Source organism: Bemisia tabaci, chromosome 7, assembly GCF_918797505.1.
Source record: "Bemisia tabaci chromosome 7, PGI_BMITA_v3".
NCBI classification, from domain to species: domain Eukaryota; kingdom Metazoa; phylum Arthropoda; class Insecta; order Hemiptera; family Aleyrodidae; genus Bemisia; species Bemisia tabaci.
The window spans coordinates 42,753,754-42,774,192 of NC_092799.1; the positions used below are offsets into that span (position 1 = coordinate 42,753,754).

The window sequence follows — 20,439 nt, forward strand, 5'->3', positions numbered from 1 at the left end:
ACTGCACTATCAAAAATTTTAACGACTCCCAAATAAAGGTGTAGAAAGGGTCCAAAAATGATGTTTTTTGGTCAAATAGCACCTAAAATTCTGTTAAGAAGCTAGCGCACTAGTTGGTGGTGGTCTAGCGATACAATCAATGTAAAATGGAGAATTTGCACACAAAAATTGTATTGCTTCATCTGAAAGTGCCTAATGAGCTGAGTTCGCAGTATTTTTCGTAATTTTTTTCTGACATAGGAAATTGGAGGAAAATAGATTTAAAAGTGAGAAAATGTGCCGCATTATGACGTCATCTTGCGCATTTTCCTTTTAGACACATGGATTTTAGCAGATTAGGTTATTTTGTCATATTTTCTCCAATAATTGTCCAATTTAGAAACCGAAGATATCCCCGTGCTCAGTTTCCCAATAGTATCATTTTAAAGATGAAATTCACAAAATTTCAGAAATGCAAATTCTCTGAAATCTCTATTTCCTGTACACTGCTCTTACAGCTCTTAAAAGAATTCTGCTACTTATCTGGATTTACACTAAAATTTCGGACTGATGAAATCATGAAAATTTACGTGACGCCCACGAAGAATGCAAGTGTACAAACGTTCTATTTCCCCACATTTTGAAGGCTCTTCACCAGCAATGAACGCGTTTGCGGCTTGGTCGTCATGCTATTTTCATGGAAAGATTGCCACTCATTGATCGGGTTCTTGCTCTTTCGCTCCCGGATCCGCGAGTGACCTAGGTCGTAGTCAAAAAGCCGTAACTGCATGTGCACTTGAGCTCCAGACTGCACGAAGACAAGTCTGCAACAGCGTTGCACTCGGAATGCAGTTACGCTTTTTTTGCCGGCGGGGCAATGGATTGAGAGGTCAAATCTTACGGATAGAATCGCAGGTCAAGCGTGAAAACTTGAATCAGTTAGTTGGTCGGCAATAATCGACCGAACGGCCGAGCAATTGAGCGCTCTTGTCAAATGGGGCTACTGTGAAACGTTTGCCACAGTGAACACGAAATTTTTTCTCTCACGAAACTGTCGAAAACTCAGTCGTCTAAATTTCACTCTTCACGTCTCAATTCACGCACTTTTAGCCATCGCATTAAAAAATATAACACTTCAGCTTTAATCTAAGATTAAGCCCTTGGCATCTTGACAATAGCTTGCCTGCACCAAGGATCCGCCTATGGGTTAACTATAGATAATTGTTAGATGAGTGAATTTTAGACTTTACCATGCTGCGCTCATCGAAAAAGCTCTCCTGCTAGCAGCATTTTGAGGATACAGTCGAGTCGATGAAGATAAATCTCTTTTTTTAATATTTATTAAGGTTATCTTTGTTTTATGCACAAAGTCACCTAGTCACAAGTCTTTAAGTCACCTTGATGCTAAGATCATAAGGCTATTCCTCAAGCTGGATAAAATGTAAATTTAGGACAGCTCGAATCGCTGAATTTATATTCTTTCTTTTAAATTGTTTCAATGCGGCAACGATGCAATCAAGTCGCCGACGTCTGCGACATCCCGCAAATCCATCGATGTATCGATTTCCGATTATTCAGTCTACTTAGATAGGGATCTTCGCATCGATTTGACCCTGACCGTACCGTTTTACGGTGGCCTCTCAATTACGCCCGACCTCCTGCAGGTCATTAATCTCTTTGTTATGAAGCGCCGGGCGTTAAATGAGGGAGGATTATCAGAGGTAGTCGAGGTCATTGTGTCGGTGCATCGGGGTAATTTCGGTGCAGCACTGCACCGACCTATTTTTGAGAGCTATCCGCGATCTTTGATGGTATACGGGTCAATCGGTCAGGATGTTCGGCACCGAGATGAGAAACCGGCGAATTCGGGAAAACGATGAGCTCAGCGTTTTAAGAAGAGTTTAGTTCGTGTTTTTAAATGGTGTTATGTACGTACAGCCAACTGGAGATTGTGACGCAGCGTGTACAATAAGATGAGAAATTAGAAGACGATCGCGAAAAAATAGTGAGTTCGTTGCCCTCGGAGGTTGGGTTTAATTGACGTGTCATACTCATCGGTCTTTCAACGGTCGTCATGTCGATTATCTTGAGTATTGAAGTTTTTTCGATGGACATAATCAAGTGCGTCAAGCGATTCATCTGTGGAGGCTAAGCGCAATCAATAATTTCGGGGCGTCGGAAAAGTGACTGAGTAAAGCAAGCGTCAAGCTTACAAGAGTCTGAGCTCATTTTTGAGATAAATATGAGAGTGAACGGGAGAATGGGGAAAATGTATACGCCAGGCTATTTTTTTCAAGAGAAATTTTAGTTTTAAAGAAAAAACTGGTCATTCAAGCACATCCTATCATGTGGAGACAGGTATAATGTGCATACATATTAAGAGACTTTAACGCGCTGTTAGAGAAGTAAGCAGTGTCTCATACTGCCGTGCTATGGAAAAACGCCGTATGAGCCTTCAGGCGTTGTCAAATTTCCTTCAATAAATCACGAATTTTCGTGAACATTTGTAAACGTCGCGATTTATGATGATCAAAAGGAGGCATTTTTACATTTTGAAGGGCAGCACTCAACAGTCGCATTGACATCCCATTTTGACCGTGGAAACGGAGCTTAAATCTGACAATACGATCGGAGGCGAAAGGTAAACACAGAGAAGGACTTTCGAAGCCCCGGCAAAAGTAGGCCTTTAAAAGTTTCCTCTCGTTACAGTCTATCAAGCGACACGACGAGGAGAGTCCGTTGAATGTTGAATGTTGAATGTTGAATGCTGAATGCTGGCGCTCTCTCGGTGCATCGATTCCCGTTTGCTGGAGCCGGAGAACACAAACGAATTTATTCACAAACGAAGACTTGCATACCGGATCCACGACTCAACAGCGTTGTCGCCTTAATGCTGTTGGTCTTTGGGTCATGAAATTTGCGGGCTCAACACTGGGAAAAAAAACACATTGGATCTAGAGTCCAGACTCTTGAAAACATTGAGAAGAATAAATACTCTTGATTCAATCGGATTTTTGCTTGAATCAAAACGAAATCCGCTTAAATTAAGAGGCCTCGTTCTTGATTTAAGCTAGATTCTGATTGAATCAAGAGTACTTTTTCTTGTCGATGTTTTTAAGAGTCTGCACTGTAGATCCAATGTGTTTTTTTTCCAGTGAAGTTTTTCAGCCAATAAGAGGACAGATTATCAACAGAGCGAACGGTTTAACCTGAATCAGCCTAACCTTATTTCAAATTGCCTAACTTCCTCTCGTGTTTCATTTATTTAGTAGAGAATCAAGCGATAACGCTTCGCAACTTACTCTGAATTTTTCGGATATTATGAAGAATAAACTTACAAAGTTTCAAGTCAGAATTCAATGGGCCTGTTGCAAACTTTAGTTAGAGCAAAAAAAAATCTAAAAAAAAAAATGGCTCAAAAATCACGATGGTTTTTTGCGAAAACGGTGCATCGCAGAGAGTTGGTGCAATGGTTACTTGATAAGCATCTTGAGAGGAATTGAACGCAATAAAAGAATTAATAAAACTCGATCATGGTGCATTTTCCTATAAGGAGTGTACGGGGTCCTTTTAAAGAATGGAACACTAGACAAGGTACGAATTCTGGTACAAGCAATCTGATACATGTTTCTTAACCAGAATTTCACGTAGAACACGATTCTTACAACGAAAATTACTGGAGCAAACTCCTAACGAAGATATTAAGGTTTTTATTTCACATTGGTTGCGAGGAATTTGAACTGCCCGCTCACAAGAAACTCAAAGCTCTACGTGAGTCAAATCGTGCACTACAACGGTTTCAGCAAGCTTCTCAATCGAGCAATGTTCATTTCCCACCATGTGTTGTTCAAACTATTAGCAATTTGCTATAGCTGAGCCGAAGCGTCAAGATTGAGGTTGCCAGATTTGTATATCGCAGAGACTGTCATGATAACGTTTAGCGCGCAATGTGAATCACGTAAAGCATTGAGTTTTTACGAGCGAGTGGTTTGTATTCACGCATCAAGAATCATTAAATATCTTCGTAAGGAGTTCATTGCGGTAATTTTTGTAGTGAGCATCGTGTTTTACGTAAAATTTTAGCTTCGAAACATGTTTCAGAATGCTGCAATTCGTACCTTGTCTAGTGGTCCATTGTGCCGTTTATCTGTTTGTTTGAAAAAAATTAAAGATGAGAAGAAATTCGGCAAGGTGAGATGCAGTTTGGTTCAGTGGCGTGGCGTGGCGTGCTTTGCGATATATCGAATGATCCGCCGTTTAAACCTATGAAAAAGGATCGATAAACAGGGTGTTCGCAGCGAACACCTTAATAATCGATTCTTTACCGTAGCTTCAAATGGCGAGATATCGATAATCGATTATTCACGCCACGCCACTGTAGCAGTTTGGTTAATCCTAGTTAATTACATGCATTTGTATTTCTCCGAGTCGGTAAGTTTCTGCACTGCCTCATTCTTTACCGGACGCTAAATACCCAGAGCTTTGACACCCCGCGTCGGATCTTGGTCTGTTCTCGAGATTCCAGACGTCCAAACGGACGTTGCAGACCTCATCCGTCTTCCCGGCCGACAGTCCGTCTGCCCAGCGTCTTATCGAGAGCGCCATCTTCTGTCTCCGGCTCGCATTTAAACCGCCCTACCACCAATGAAAGACCGTATCTCCATTTAAACGTGAGCCATGGAGAGCACGGAGTTATACCGAAGTTAGGGCTCATCTCGAATTGCGACTATGAACTTCCGTCGGAGGAGCGTCGAAATAAGGCCCGGGCAACCGCCTATCACACGTCTGACATCAGCTTGGTTTCTAAACTATCTATGCTAATTCCGCGACGGATCTTTTTTCGGCTGAAATTTTTGACGAAACCTCCGCTTCTACCCGCTCGAACGAGGCGCTCACGCCACGCTGCGTGACGGAGCGAGAAAATTCTCTGCAAGCCGTCTGATGAGTTATAACGTCGCTCCTCTGACGAATGGGCGTATCTCTTTTCCCGGATGAACCCCCGGAAGCATGGAACTATACCGAGAACAGGGCCCACGTGGAAATCGAGGTACGCTTTTACGTCGGAGGAGTGATGATATGTTTGACGGTAAATCCGGGTTCACACCGATGCGCAGGCTTGGATGAAATTTTGAGAGGCGGATTTTGAAACTCGAGGTTTTCTGAACTTTGACAAGAATCAAAAACTTCTCCATTAAGCTTATTTGAATCAGTGAGAACGAAACACACCAACTCGGTAACTCGAAATTGCTCAATTTTCATAAGAGACGGTCAATTTTTATAAAAGTCATTGAAGTTAGCGCATGTGTTCCAACTTGGACCTTTAAAATGCCCTTAACTGTTTGTATTTCGACACAAAAAATCTCTTTCTTAGACTAATTTCTTCATGTACATTCGGTTTCGTGTGTGTCTTGATTCTTTTCATTTTGCCGAGTTGGTGTGTTTTCCTTCTCACTGATTCATTTTCTTTCACATACGATATGAATAAAGACAAATACATAATCATGTGTGGCGTTCATGTATATTATTTTGATGGAATGGAAACTATTATGGACTTTCCATCATCGTTTTATCTGTTTTTTGAGTTAATCGAGTCGTCACTTGTGTTATTGATGGCTTATCTCAATGATTTACAAGCTTAATGAACTTTGCTTACATTTCTAACCTCGCGTTAAAGTCTCTCTGTATGTATGCTAGCACCTATACTGTTGTCCACTGTATAGAGTCGGAGCTATAATTCATCGATTTTTAGTCATCGGAATATTCTATTCAAGACGTCTGGATAATTATTGGCAATATTACAATGAATGCAAAACTCCCTCGAAAAAATGTCTCGCTCGGACGCTATTCGGACTACATTTTGCATTTCGGAAATACAATATTTTACGCACAATCAGTCCAGGAACAAACTTTGTGCCATTACAGGGTGTCTACAAGTCCGGAATTTCCGGAAAGTCCGGAGATGGTACTGATTTTTTAAGGGCGGTCCGCAAGTATTGAAAAAGTGCGGAATTTTTCTATTGGAGGAGGTATTAAATTTCTCGAGAATGTACTGAAAAAGTACTGTAAAAGTACTTCCCTTTTGACCAGCCTCTTTTAGGAGACACCCAGCATTAGTATTCTTATGTCTTCTTCTTCTTCTGTTGTTGTTGTTCTTCTCTCTAGTGTTCTTATGGTTGAACCAGAAATAAAGGTTCCAAATTGCAAAATGAAGTCCATTTGGTCCATCTCCTCAAAACTTCACTTCTGCACTTAGTTACCGTTCTTTCCCGGTAACGCGACAGAGCTTAATAATCGAGTAGCTCATCAAGCTTATCACCCGAGGAGCTTTCAAACGATTTAGTCCCGCGGGCGTGTGACTAAGAGAACGACGCCGAACGCGTCGCGACGCTACGGATCGAGGATTCCAATGATACCGACGCGTGCGGGGGAGAGGGGGGAGCGTGGTCAGGGGGAGAGAGGGCAGGTATTGGCCATTAAACGGCGCTAAAGACCACTAGCGCTTACCGTCCGTCGCGTCGCGTCGCGTCGCGTCGCGTCGTGTCCATCACGTCAAGTGACCCGACCGAGTGGCATCGCTTTCTATCACGGCGAAGTGACGCACAGTGGATCGAGACAATTCGAGAGGTCGGACATGAAATTTTTGACTAAAATTGCAAATTTTGATGTTTGCTTGATCATATTTTAAACTCTAAGGGGTGTTTCTAGAAGAAAATTTTACGAGGAGACCAATGAAACCGCTCTCAGAAGCTCAAAGTCTTGTATACGCGGAGTTATAAGCGTTTAAAGTTTCCAATTTTTGTTTGACCTCTCTTATTGACTCGATCCACTGTGCGACGCGACGCTGGCTATGCGATTTGTTGGGACACCTGACACAGCGTCGTTCATAATTCCTGCCGTCCGCAGTGGGCAATCCAAACAGTCGCTCCTTGAACTTCGCCATACGCTAAAAGTTCTTTAAAATAGAGTTTTGGCGTTTAAAAATTGATGCAACATCGATTGCTCCTGCGACCTTACACCTTGCTCGGTTTCATGAATTACCCTAAAAATGTGGCTCCTTAAATATTGTGAATTGCGCTGAACCCACGAGGGATCCGCCTGAGTTCAGTCGCGTAGCGTCAAGGGGCTTAGCCCTCTAGTCTATTTATAAATTTGAAAATTATTAGTTTTACCGAACTTAAAAGTTTAATGAAATACAAATAACCGCCAATAAATCATACAAAATATACATTTTACTCTATAAAATTTAACGAATTCACTACCTCATCACTTAAATCAATAAAATTTAATGAATTCATCACCTCATGACTTAAATCAATCACCAAAGTTTATCATAGCAAAGAAGAATATATCCGTAGAGTAAAATAAACTCAATATTAAGCCCCTAAGGATAAAAATATTTCATTAGTCCCAGCAAGGGCCAATAATTCCGAACACCCGTGACTAAAACGAACCACGAAAAGTGCCTTCAATTTTTTGGCAACTTCACGCGTTACCGATAAGCTGGTTTAGTCGTATCCTTTCGTCCTGGTCGAAAAGAGTTCATTAGTTCCTGCAAGGGCATCGAACCTGACTACATCTCGTACATATGCAATTATGATCCTCTTGTAATACCGCTCTCATAAACATCCTCACCTAATCCTGCCGTTGAGATTTCAAATGGCACACGACCCTCCATCATCAGTAGTCGCACAGTGGATCTAGTCAATGGAGATGTTGCATGTGTGCGGAATTTGCGATTTGTCTATTGATTCTTATATAAAAGTTTGCGAGAAACACGATGGTGCCACTGGTTTTCTCTGAAATCAACCCCCAAGCTCAAAAAAAGCTCTCAAGTTGAGACCAAAATGGAGGGGATATCCCACGCTTTCCTGAGAGTCCACCTCTACATCACGGCAACCTTGTCAATGTATTTGCTCCCTATCTTTGCATGGAGAGTTTGTCTTGATGTAGACGTAGACTCTCAGGTTAGCGTGCAATATCCCCTCCATTACGCCCTCAACTTTGAGAGCTTTTATCGAGCTTGGGAGTTGATTTCAGAGAAAACCAGGGTCACCATCGTGTTTCTCGCAAACTTTTACGTAAAAATCAATAGTCAAATCGCAAATTCCTCACACATGCAACACCTCCATTAGATAGTTTGGACAGGGAATTTTTTACTAAAACTGCGAAGTTTGATGTTTATTTCGTCACATTTTAAACTTCAAGGGATGCCTTCAGTAGAAAATTTCACGAGGAAACCAATTAAATTACTTAAAGAACCTCAAAGTTTTGCATAAACGGAGTTATAAGCGTTTAAAGTTTCCAAATTTCGCCCAACCTCTATCGTCGACTCGATCCATTGTGCGTCGGCGGGAAGCTAAGAACCCACACGTCGGAGTCACCCCATAGATCGCCGGCACGGAACCTGATTGGTGGCCGGCGCCGTCGATAAGTATAACGTCTAAACCCCCTCATAACCTCTCTCTCAACCGGTCACCAACCGGGTGGACGTTCCGTCTGTCGCGTCGCCTCCGTACACTATCCACGAAATTATGCAAATCCGGTCTCAAATGAAATTAGTACGGTGCCATTACTCCCGCGCTAAGAAGAAACCTCGTGCGAACATCCAAATGATGCCAAATTTCTCCAAATAAAATCTTTATTTTTAAGAAAAGCTATGAATATTTCCATCTGAATTTTACAAATACGCTGGAATAAGTTGCGAGTGAAATTCTTTTAATAAGTAAAGAGAAAAAATTCGCGAGTTTTCCGAAAATTTTGCATTTTATGGGAGGAGATTTGGCAAACTTGGAATGCACTTAGGGCGTTTTTCTTTAGCAGGGCAGATTACGCCGCTAATGCTGCTAATGGAGGCCGCGGCTGGGGCAAATCTTTATTTAAAATCAATAAATTGTACCATTAAGAACTGCAGCGAGTGCCATTTCGGAGTGGCAAAATAATAATCGCATCTTTGACTCCGGCTCCGCTGGGCGGTGGGAGGGGAGAGGGTGGGGCCCCAGACACTTCCTGATACATATGTCGCCTGTGCAATTACTTATTCCTTATTCTCTCCATAAATAACGTTTTCTTTCGCCGATCGCACCCCGAGGCTCCGGTGTGCGGAGCCAAACGCTGCGCTGTGCCTTGAAATACTGTAAGTAATTACTGTGATCGACCAAAGCGTAAGAGCTTCTTAACGCATTCTTTGACTTTTGAGGAGTCTATAAATAGAAAGATCTCAGCTTAATGATTTCTCGATCGAAGTCGTTACTTAAATAGCCTCAGATCGTCGAAAAAATCTCCCTTTTAAGAGGGATTAGGTCCGAAAATAATGAATCATTGATGGATTAAGTGAATAAATTACAAAATAATTGAAAAAATTGATGCTCACTATCCTCAAAATAACTTTTTTACAATTAAGTGGAGTTGGTATTTTTCCGCGTTGGACAGTTTTTGAAGCAAGACACTCAGCGGAGAATTATAGGTATCTGAAATTTCTTAAATTTCATTTTCAAAATGAAACTCCTGACAATGAGAGAAGTGAGCACGAGAGGACGTCCGTGGTTTCTAAATTAAACAATAATCGGAGGAAATACGTCAAAATAACCTTAATCGCTAAAACACATGTGTCATATCGGGAAATGTCTTCAGATAACGTCACAAAGCGGTACATTATCTCACTCTTAAATTTCTACAATTTAATATTTCAGAACAAAATAGGAAAAAATACTGCAAAATCACATACTTAAGTTGTCTTAGATGCGGGAACAAAAAGTTGGTATGTGAATTTTCCATTACTATCACCGAAGTCTTTGGTGAAGAACAGGGCCCGCAATACGGTAAAATTTGTATATCTGCATTATTCCTTTGAAGGAATTTTGACTTATATTCCGTCAAATTGCCCGCGCGTAACCTTACCTTGAAAAACAAAATAACCAACTTTAAGGAGTTTTCTCCGCCTTCTTCCATTTCCCTCTGTGAGGCAACCTCTCGCCGTCGCTAATTTTGCGCTCAGCGCGTATTGCGGGAAGCGCAAAGAGAGTCAAAACGCCTTCAGTTTTTTGCATATGCAATATGGACATCCACCGAGCACGAATAGTTGTATCAAAGCGCCTTACATCGACGCGTCTCCGCGTCCACCGAAAAATTGAAGTGCAGCTTGTGTGCTTCGAGTCGAAACGCCTTCAGCTTTTGGTGTATGCAATACGGACATCCATCGAGCACGAATAGTTGTATCAAGGCGCCTGACATCGACGCGTCTCCGCGTCCACTGAAAGATAGAATTGCAGTTTGTGTGCTTCGAGTCGAAACGCCTTCAGCTTTTGGTGTATGCAAAACGGACATCCTTCGAGCATGAATAGTTGTATCAAGGCGCCTGACGTCGACGCGACTCCGCGTCCACCGAAAAATAGAATTGCAGTTTGTGAGCTTAGAGTCGAAACGCCTTCAAATCCCTCACACATGCAACATCTTTATTGTCGGAGGAAATATATATATATATTTTATGTCGGAGGATAACCTAATCTGCGAAAATACACGTGGTCAACCAGGAAATTCCGCCAAATGATGACACAAGGTGGCATATTCTCTCACTTTTAAATCTGCCGCTCCACAATTTCTCATTTCAGAAAACAATTATAAAAAAAGACTGCGAACTCAGCACATTAATAAAATAACAACTTAATTTGGGGGAAAGGCTACAAAAGTGGGGCAAATTAAAAGAAAAACCCAGAAAGTTTCGAAATAGCTACACTTCATTTCACCATTATCAACCGGAAACAAAAATTAAATGAAAATAAGTCGCATATTCGCTGTTATTGCGAGACCGAGCATCATTAAGCACTCACATAGGGTGTCTACAAGTCCGGAAAGTCCGAAATAGTTCTGATTTTTCAAGGGCGATCCGGAAGTACTGAAAAAGTGCGGAAATTCCACAAGAAGGTCCGGGACTTTTTCTCTTTTTTTGTCATTTTTGTAGCAATTTAAGCGAGAAATTCAAATTAGTGAATTTTTTTAATTTGGGTGTTACTGAAAAAGTACTGAATTTTTCCGTTAAGAAGGTACGGAATTTCTCGGCATTGTACTGAAAAAGTACTGATTTTTGACCAGCCTGTTTTAGTAGACACCCAGTCTCGGATGCAGCACTAAAATTTTTGTGTGCAAATTCCCCAATAACGTCATTCTCGTCGCAGTCAGCGGATCCAAGCGATTCACCACGCACACGGAGGGAAATCGCGAAACGGTTAAATCGGCGAGAGTGTCCGCGAATTCCAGATCCTTCTCCTGAGGGAGGGAGGGGGGGGGGAGGGTCGAGCGCGTGGGAGGCCGCGGAATCCCTCGTAAATCACGAAATTATGCCCCCGCGACACATGGCGCTCCGACGCGCGACGTTTCGCGTGCCAAACGAGAGTGCGACGCCGGGGTCGGGCGTGCATCAGACCGATACCGCAGGTGCCAAATGGTAATTAATCAAAGTCTCGGGATCGCACGTTCGTGCGTTCAGAATTTGATTCAAACGAGCGAAAGGAATGCCAAGTTCACATATGCGGTTCTAACCCTCTGATACGTCTTTTGAAAAGCATTTCTATACACGACACACTGGAAAAAAAAACACATCGGATCTAGAGTCCAGACTCTTAAAATCATCGACAAGAAAAAATACTCTTGATTCAATCAGAAAATTAAGAACCAAGCCTCTTAATTTGAGCGGGTTTCCTTTTGATTTAAGCTTAAATCTAATTGAACCAAGAGTCCTTTTTCTTGTCAATGTTTTCAAGAGTCTGGACTCTAGATCCAATGTGTTTTTTTTCCAGTGCATCTTCTAGTCGTAAGAAATTCGATAAGTTTTCCGTCCAAAAACTGTAAAGAGTCAGGAAAGTGTTGGGAACTTCGAAAATGTTAATTTGTCATTTCGAATAAAATATTTAGGTTTTTTGGGTAGATCTGGCAATGGCGGCGGCACCCGGCTTTCGGGGCCGCACTCGCGGAATCGGACCCCTGTCGTCGCGACGCGACTTGGAGCTGGAGTCGCGGCTTTTTGGCGCCAGTCCACTCTCGCTCGGCCAAGGAGCGGACGCGTAGTAAAAGTAATATTTACTCTCGATGGTGTGTTAACGATCCGAAACGACCGCACTGTCATCTGTAATATTTGCTTTTTAGAGCAAGTTCCTTGCCTCCGTTGGTATGTGCGCCGAGGGTGGGTCTGGTTACTACTCCACTCCGTTCTGATCGCGTCATACTGTAAAAATCTTGGAGTGAAATCCAGAGTGCATTTCACTCAAGGATGTAGAAATTACGTTCGGCTGAAGCCTCAATGTGCATCCTGTGTACCCTGGCCTCATTGGTGGATCCAGCAAATTGACAACATTGTCTTTTCTCCTTATAAACCTATGGAAATGTATCGATTCTTGGAAGGGCCGGGTCCTCTCTCAAGAATCGATTATTTAGCATAGGTTGAATTGGAGGAAATCCGGTGTTGCCAAATTGCTGGATCCGCCTGTGCCTGGTCTACGGGAAGGATTTATATCTCCCACCTCCCCCCCTCCAACGGGGAAAAAGCTGCAGTACCTTCGTCTATTAGTGATATGTAAATAATGTGCTTTAATAATATTTCCGAACTATTGAAAACTGTTGACTTCGATCATGTTTTGTATATTTCCTTCTCAATTTTTTTTTCTTGAGGTATCATTTTGACTTAAAGTTTCGTTTCTCGTCGACAAAATTTGGTTTGTTTAGATAATTCGTGCGGATTTAACTTGAGGTCAGGTTTTTGAGTCAAAGAAACGTTGTTTTACTATCGTTCTTTTAAACCTAAACTTGACGATAGTAGAACAACGTTTCTTTACTTTAAAAAAAAAAAAAAACTGACGTTAAGTTACATACATATGTCCGCACGGATTCAACTCTAAAAATCAACAAGAAACGACCGCTTCAAGTCGAAGTAATGTCTCAAGAAAATGTTTCTTCAGTTTGGTTCATTTCTGAACTGAATGATTCATTTAAGGCTCATCTCAGACGGGTCCATCACAATTCTGCTCGTCGTCCGACAAGTTTTCCCATCACGACCAGGAGTCACACGTGAAGGACAACCGCGATGTGCAGTAGAAAGCTGAATCATCCTCCGAAGCACTCTTTGCGGTCAAACGTTAATGAATTACGTGGAAAATGACGTCGTTTTGCTCCCTCAAGTTGGTGGTGGTTTGAGGATCATTTCTCGAACCATACCTGGAGCTTACATTAAAAGTCCACGTACGTTTCGTCGCGATGTTTTCTGTGTGTTTTTGCGGTCGCGAATCCATCATCTTTGTCGCCGTGCTTTCCAGCGGAAGCTTTTCGAGTATGTGCGCCTCGCATACATATTACGCGGTGGACGGGTATTGCGCATGCGCAGCAGCGCCGAGACGGTGAGTGATGCGTCGGAGTTGACTCGCATAACATAGAAAAACGAAAGTGGACGCGCCGGAATTCGCGGGTGGCCAATGCCAAAAACCGGGCGGGGGTCATGTCGTGAGTTCATATTGATTCATTTCGGGGCCCACTGAAAAAGTAGTCTTTTGCGCCGGAGAAGACCCATGCAGCGGGCTGATCATTGAAGTTTATAAACAAAGCGATCGACAAAAAATACGAAGGGAAAATGACTGATCCTATTGGTTGAAACGGGTGGTTGTTACAAACTAAGCATTGGAAAGAAAAACACATTAGATCTAGAGTCCAGATTCTTAAAAACATCGACAAGAAAAAGTACTCTTGATTCAATCAGACTCTAGCTTAAATCAAGAACCAAGCCTCTTAATTTAAGCGGGTTTCGCTTTGATTCAAGCAAAAATCCGATTGAATTAAGAGTATTTTTTCTTGTCAATGTTTTCAAGAGTCTGGACTCTAGATACAATGTGTTTTTTTTTTTTCCAGTGAGGGGAAAATGATGGACTGTCTAGAGGGTCCTTCGTGGGTTAGTTGCCGTTAGTTTTTCTATTGCCGACCCCCTTTGCCTATGCATCGTGTCTCATAACTTCAGTTTGTTGGCTTACCTACGTAGGTTAGTAATTAATAAATTAGGGTGAAATAGGGCGATTGTAACATTTATATTGCATTTTATTTCATATTGTTTGAAAAAAGACAGTTTCTGGAAACTTGGCCGATGAAACTTGGGTCCTGTGAAAGTCACAGAATTCCATTTCATATGTTTCTGGCCATCCCGTTTCATATTTTTAGGTGCGAGATTTTATAGGTACTTTAGTGAAAACCCAAAGTACCCCCGGAATATGGGAACTAACCCTCAGTTCAGACATTTCTGGCTTAATGGTTGAATCGTCTTCAGTTCCAAGAACAACTTCGGGATCTAAATGAGTCTAGTATCGTTAATAAATAGAAGAGATGATTTAGTACTTAATCAGTACTATGAATGTTATTTTCCCCAGTCTATTTTCAAAAACATGAGGCCAAAATGAAGTGATTCAATTTTATTTCACAATTTGTGATTATTTTTAACTATCTACCTCAACCGAACCGTTTCTTTTTATAGTGTTCCCCATCGAGCAGGTGCCTTTATAATTATAATTTCGTCAAACAGCACCGATACCCGTTTATTATCGCAGGTTTATGACCAATTTTAATCTCTAGATCGGCTTTTTGGCACCTCTATCCCGCGCCCATTCGCCGCGGCGCGGCGGTAGCCGTGAAAATCGAGAGGATTCCATTCGCTCGGAAGATCCATTTGGTCGTAAAGACCAAACATTCCATATTACCGATTCTATTCTTCCAAGATTTGATATATCTTATTTATTGCCCATTCCGGCGCCTCGATGGAAATTGTATAATTGGGTGTTGGCTTCCATCGCCGGTCAGCCTATTTATGAGTATTGGCAGCGATTTTGCTGCGCCGTCGGATCATACTACCGTGTAATGGAAAACAATGTCGCACGAGTATGCCGAAACAACTCGGTATTTTTCCGGGAATAAGTCAAATCTATAAAGACTGCAAATAAAGTGCTCTGATAAAGTAACAAATGAGCATGTTTTCCTTACAAGTTGTATCTTTTTAGAAGACATTTTGCAATATCCGAATGTTCTTACGGGGTTTTTTCCCATCGCGGCAGCATGCCTCTCGCTTAGGTGTTAAAAAATTTCTTTGTCATAATTTTCCCTATCATTTTGCGTTTTCGGTAAAAATTATTGGTATCATCGAGAATTTTTTTTTATTTTTCTACGTAATTTTTTTTTTTTATTGTATATGTAGCAAAAGGCGATGTTACTATTTTATATGCCTGCGCAGAGTTAAAGTTTGACTGTCCCACTTATGCAAATACAGATCGATCAGATCTGATTTATCTACTCATGGTTCCATGTAACTCGGCGAGAGTCCAATCAGCTGATATAATTTACGGGTGCATATGTGGTCAGGATGGCCGAGTGGTCTAAGGCGCCAGACTCAAGGTTCACCTTGTCTGTTCATGACAGATCCGAGCGTTCTGGTCCTCTCTGAGGGCGTGGGTTCAAATCCCACTTCTGACACATATTTTTTAATCCCAAGTATTTTTAAGTTTTAAATTGATCTATCATAATTTTTGGATGCGGATGAAATCATGCTGGACCTGGGGGGGGGGGGGGGGGGGGGGGGGGGGGTGTTAAACGGAATGAATACAAGACATACATAAATAATAGAAGAAAAACATCAAACAATAAAATTAAAAATTAAAAGCAAATATAAAATCCCTAAAGAATAAAGTAGAAAATTAAAACCCAAAAAAATCGTAAAGAATAAAATGAAAGGAAAGAATCTCTCTTGAATTGAAAAATTGAAAGAAACGCGAGAACTTTAGCGACCGAATGCGAGTAAGTACTTTATGTGCTCCTCGTGAATAGCCATCCGTAAGACGCAATAACGTCCGTCTCAACACATATCAACGTCCGAAATCGATGCGTATAGCATTACCGACGATCTGTGTCGATCGTTATGTACGTCTATTTTTTTCAATTGAGATTTTAGATCAATATTGAGTGGTCTCAAAGTATCGACAAACAACAATCTAATGCTAGAGCACATGTGACCACAGAGACAACCCATCACCATAGATGATCAGCACTCCACCGTCACGCAAGCTCTTGCTTCTTTGAATCCAGCCGAAGGGTTGACTGGAAGGCGCGAAAGTCGTAGAATTAAATAAAAAAAAAAATCCAATAGCGCCACGAGTCCAGGCCCGAATTGGATCTTAATTGGACCTGACCCATCAAAGACGGCCATGATTGCCACCTTAGCCGATTCTTCGATCATAGATCGTGCTTTATAACCACATTATTGTATAAGAGAAAACTGGCAACATTGGTGGAAGCCTAGTTGGGAGCAAGCATCCAACCCAATTATACCTACCTTGAGCGCCCACCTGTCTGACGCCGTCCTGATGGCCGCGTCGGGATGTCTACCCTGCCACGTTCGGCAAAAACCACGTATCAGTGGCGGAGCGTAAATCATCTGCTCTCGATATTTTGCAATTTGAAACTATGGTGAAGAATCGATTATGTAGGCATACTCTGATAATCGATCCTTCTCCATGGGTTTAAATGGCAGATCAATCGATTTATCGCACAGCGCAACCGCGTATCTACGAAGGTTTTTAAGTGGAGTTACGTGTTTGTGACTTGTTAGTTGGAAGCCGAATAGGACGGACCGAGCGTCGACAATTAAACGCACGCGAATTCGGATCCGATTTTAATTGTCCTTTCGATCCATGAATCGATTTCACGATTTCCCCTCGGCCTGTGATCCGCCAAATCCGACCCCAATCCGTCGACCACGGGCCTTAATCTGCTCAAGAAAGTTCGGTCAGAAGTGGATCTAATTGAACATCTAGAAATAAACTCAAAGGTTCTCTTAAGAATTTGCCTTTTTTTCGGGAACTCAGGGTGTTAAAAATTGAAATTATGGTTAAAATGAAACCGCGTATTGAGAAGAGCACCCATAATCATTTTTGTTTTCTTTCTTCTTCGTATGTTATTATTCAGGGTGTCGAGCATCAAGATTTTCCCGATTCTATCAGGTTTGAGGTCAATCAGGATTTAATCCCGATTTCATCAGGATTTGAGGCAAAATCAGTCGTAAAATCAGGATTTGAGAAAGGCCGGCCGTCCGATTGTGTTTTTTTTTTTTTTTTTTTTTTTTTTTTTATCGAGCTATTCTGTTTTCGCATATACGCTTATGCAGAAATTTTAATTTTTCTCCGCAAAAAATCAGATTTGATTAGGATTTGGAAAAGTTGAATCAGTGAGAACGAAAACACACCAACTCGGTAACTCGAAAATAATCAACTTCCATTAAAGACAGTTAATTTACATAAAGGTCGTTGAAGTCAGCACATCTGTTCCAACTTGAACCTTTAAAGTGTCTATTAGTACTTGTCTTTCGGCAGCAAAAATCTTTTTCTGAAAGTAACTTCTTCACCTACCGGGCAGTTTTGTGCGTGTCTTGATTATTTTCATTTTTTCGAGTTAGTGTGTTTTCGTTCTCACTGATTCAATTATGAAATCAGGATTTAACAGTCATAAATCAGGAAAAATCAGGATTCCCAAAATGAAAAAAACTAGACACAATCTCATTGTCAAGCCAAGCTTTTTCAGAAAATTTCTGAGAGTGGAGAAAGGGACTTGACGGCAAAGTACCAACCTTGCCAAAGACCTCCGTTCGAACTTGGAAGCGGTCGCTGAAAGGACGATGTTCAGGCCTTTTAATTGGACGACAGTACCTTGTTCCGTTCAATGCTTTTTACATAATAAACGGGGGACCTTTCCTCCCAAGTGAACGGCCGTGTAAAAGTCTCCAAATGTATTCGTTTTTTATCTCGTGCCACACGCGAACACGCCACTCTTATCAGCCAATAATTCTCTGATAGCGCGGGGGTCACAGCGGCTCTGTCGCATGTTTCTAATAGATTATACCTTTTAGGGAGGGGGGACAAATTATCGAAGGAAAACCTCATCCTGTAACATTTCAATTTCGAAATGGATGTCTCGCGTAGATTCTTTTCCGTCCTGTGTTTTCGAGCACCGTTTTCAGTGAATTTCAAATTTTCTATAATTTGTTTCGCTGAATAATGACGCTTTTATAATTTTTATTGTTATTATATGACGAAAATAGGAGTTATATTCAAAATGAGACTTTTACACTAAAAATCGAAGTTATAGTTTTTCTGAGTTATTTTTTTTTCAGAACGCATATATAAGTCAGTAGGTTTTCTTTGGAAGAGGAAAGAGCTTACTGTCCCCGGTTAATGGATCATTTGGACCGGAAAACTATAGGCGCATGCTTTGTTTTTAAAATAAACCGAATCTAGTGATTCCTAATCGCATGTAGTTAATGTGGATCATACTTCGCAAAACGGAACCCCTATCTCCAGCTCATTTTAGAACGAGAGCATGCTTCAAGAAAGAAAGTACCTTGGATTCAGAGTCCAGACTCAAGAAATATTTAAAAAGAAAAATAGTTTTGATCCAATCGGATTTTTGCTTGAGTCGAGAGTCAATCCGCTCAATTAAAGCGGATTCCTTTTGACTCAAGCCCAAATCCGATTGAATCAATAGCATTTTTTCTTGTCAAAGTTTTTAAGAGTCTGGGCTCTGGATCCAAGAAACTTTTATTTCCAGTGCTGTGCAGATAAATGCTTTTATCTCTGAGCCAGAAATAGTAATAATTCCTAATTGCGTAATGATGCAGCCCTTTCCTAACTAGACAAAAACTTTCAGTGTCGGTATGCACGGCTGATAAAATTTTCAAAATCAAAGTATGTTGAACCGATGACCTTTACAAAGACCGACAAGTCAAGTTCCTTTCCTGTTCCTCCGAGTTGCTTCGTCGAAAAATGACGTCACTAATCCGATAAGCCATCCATCACCTCGATCGTCGTTAATACATACCTGTTGAGGAAGATATTAGTCTAATAAGCTCTACTATCTTCCATATCGAACAGCGCCAGAAGAGTGAAAGGGGAGAGGGGGGTCGCGATCCCTACACTCAAAAATAAACTAGATCTTGCGGATTCCTCAACTCGGCGCCATTCCGGGAATGCAACTTTCTATCGGAAGAAAGTGCACGGATCATCACTTCACTTCTGGTGTCATTTCATGGAACGTTGTAATTTTCACGAACGGTTCCGGACCGATCATGATCGGGATTCGAACCGGTGACCGCTCGGATGCAGGGCGGGGTTGCCAGGCTTGTTTTAAGATTTGCTAGATTTCCAGATGTTTTTAGGGATTTTCGATTGTGTTCCTTGCTTGGCAACGCTGATGCAATGCAACCTGAGCTAGACCTTTGTGGCCAGTGCACGTACTGTTCAGCCTTGCTAAGGAAAAAGGTCCTATGAATATCTGAAGATCCCCTAATCTTCGCCCGCAAAATATTCATTTTCAAGGAAAATTCCAACCTCTTTTGTCAAGAACATATTTTGATAAGCAATCTAGTTTTTTCAAGATGTGTTAAAGAAATGCGATCCAGGAATCGGTGACGGAGATATTATTGGCTCAGCTGCCAAGATGAGGGTGAGAATGGAAATTTCGCCATGTATTTTTCCTGCGTGTTAAAATTAACTCGTACCAATGTGGAAACCACGCTAGACACAATGGTGAGACAATTTTGAGGACTTTTGAAAAATCAGATTGTCATAGTCAGCGCAAGTTGGCATCGCTGTTTCGAAATTCCTTTCTCCGAAAGACGAGAGATCTCGGATTCACGCTTGACCATACCCAAACTGACTCTACTCTCAAAGATCAAAGAACAATGGTAATTAGTAGTATTAGTGCTAGAACAAGGACGCCCACCGTCAGTTTTCTCATGTTTACGCTGTCCTGGTATACGTTCCGTTTCAATCCTGTCCTCTACATCGCCTTTCATTTTCGGTCTGGAAAGATGTGCCGCATTGATGGTGTCGAAGAACTTTTAGTGGTGAAAAATAAAATTGTTCAAATTTCAGAGCAGGAGATTGACATCTCGCGCAGAAGTACTATCTTCGTCCTAGAAATTAACAGTAGGAAGTCTATTAGAAATAAATCATTAAGTTTTGAATAAAATCGTAATCAACGCCTGGAGACTACCAAATTTTGAATATCTACAAAGTGTAGCATTTCTTAATGGATGATTTTATGCGTTTCATTTTTTTTAAAATAAAATAAAATAAATGAATAAAAATGCTATTTTTTTAAATTTGACAACACAACATTTTTATCTTTATTGCTTATCATCAATCTTTCACATGGAATGCATTTTTACTAATTTTAACATTGTTTCTTGTTTTAGGTGAGTGTATCTCCGATCTGATGGTTTTTCGGATTCTACAGGATTCGTGAGTAAATCTCGATTCAAGTCCTGCATATTCAGCTTTCATGCATATGACCTTCTACGGGAAATAATGCCTTTACCGACAGAAAACGTACAAATTCAGCTATTGACGGCCGAAAGCAGAGGAATTTTTGGGAAATGTTACGACCATAAAAATG

At 41.2% G+C, this 20,439-nt stretch overlaps 1 protein-coding gene and 1 non-coding gene across 4 annotated transcripts in view; both read left to right on the top strand.

Moving 5' to 3' along the window:
* Positions 1-20,439, top strand: part of spir (spire type actin nucleation factor) — a 442,084-nt gene that overhangs the window by 221,322 nt on the left and 200,323 nt on the right. The gene's annotated exons all lie outside the window — the stretch shown is intronic.
* TRNAL-CAA (transfer RNA leucine (anticodon CAA)) lies at positions 15,353-15,468 on the top strand. Its single transcript has 2 exons — positions 15,353-15,390; positions 15,424-15,468. It is a non-coding gene; the product is annotated as a tRNA-Leu (tRNA).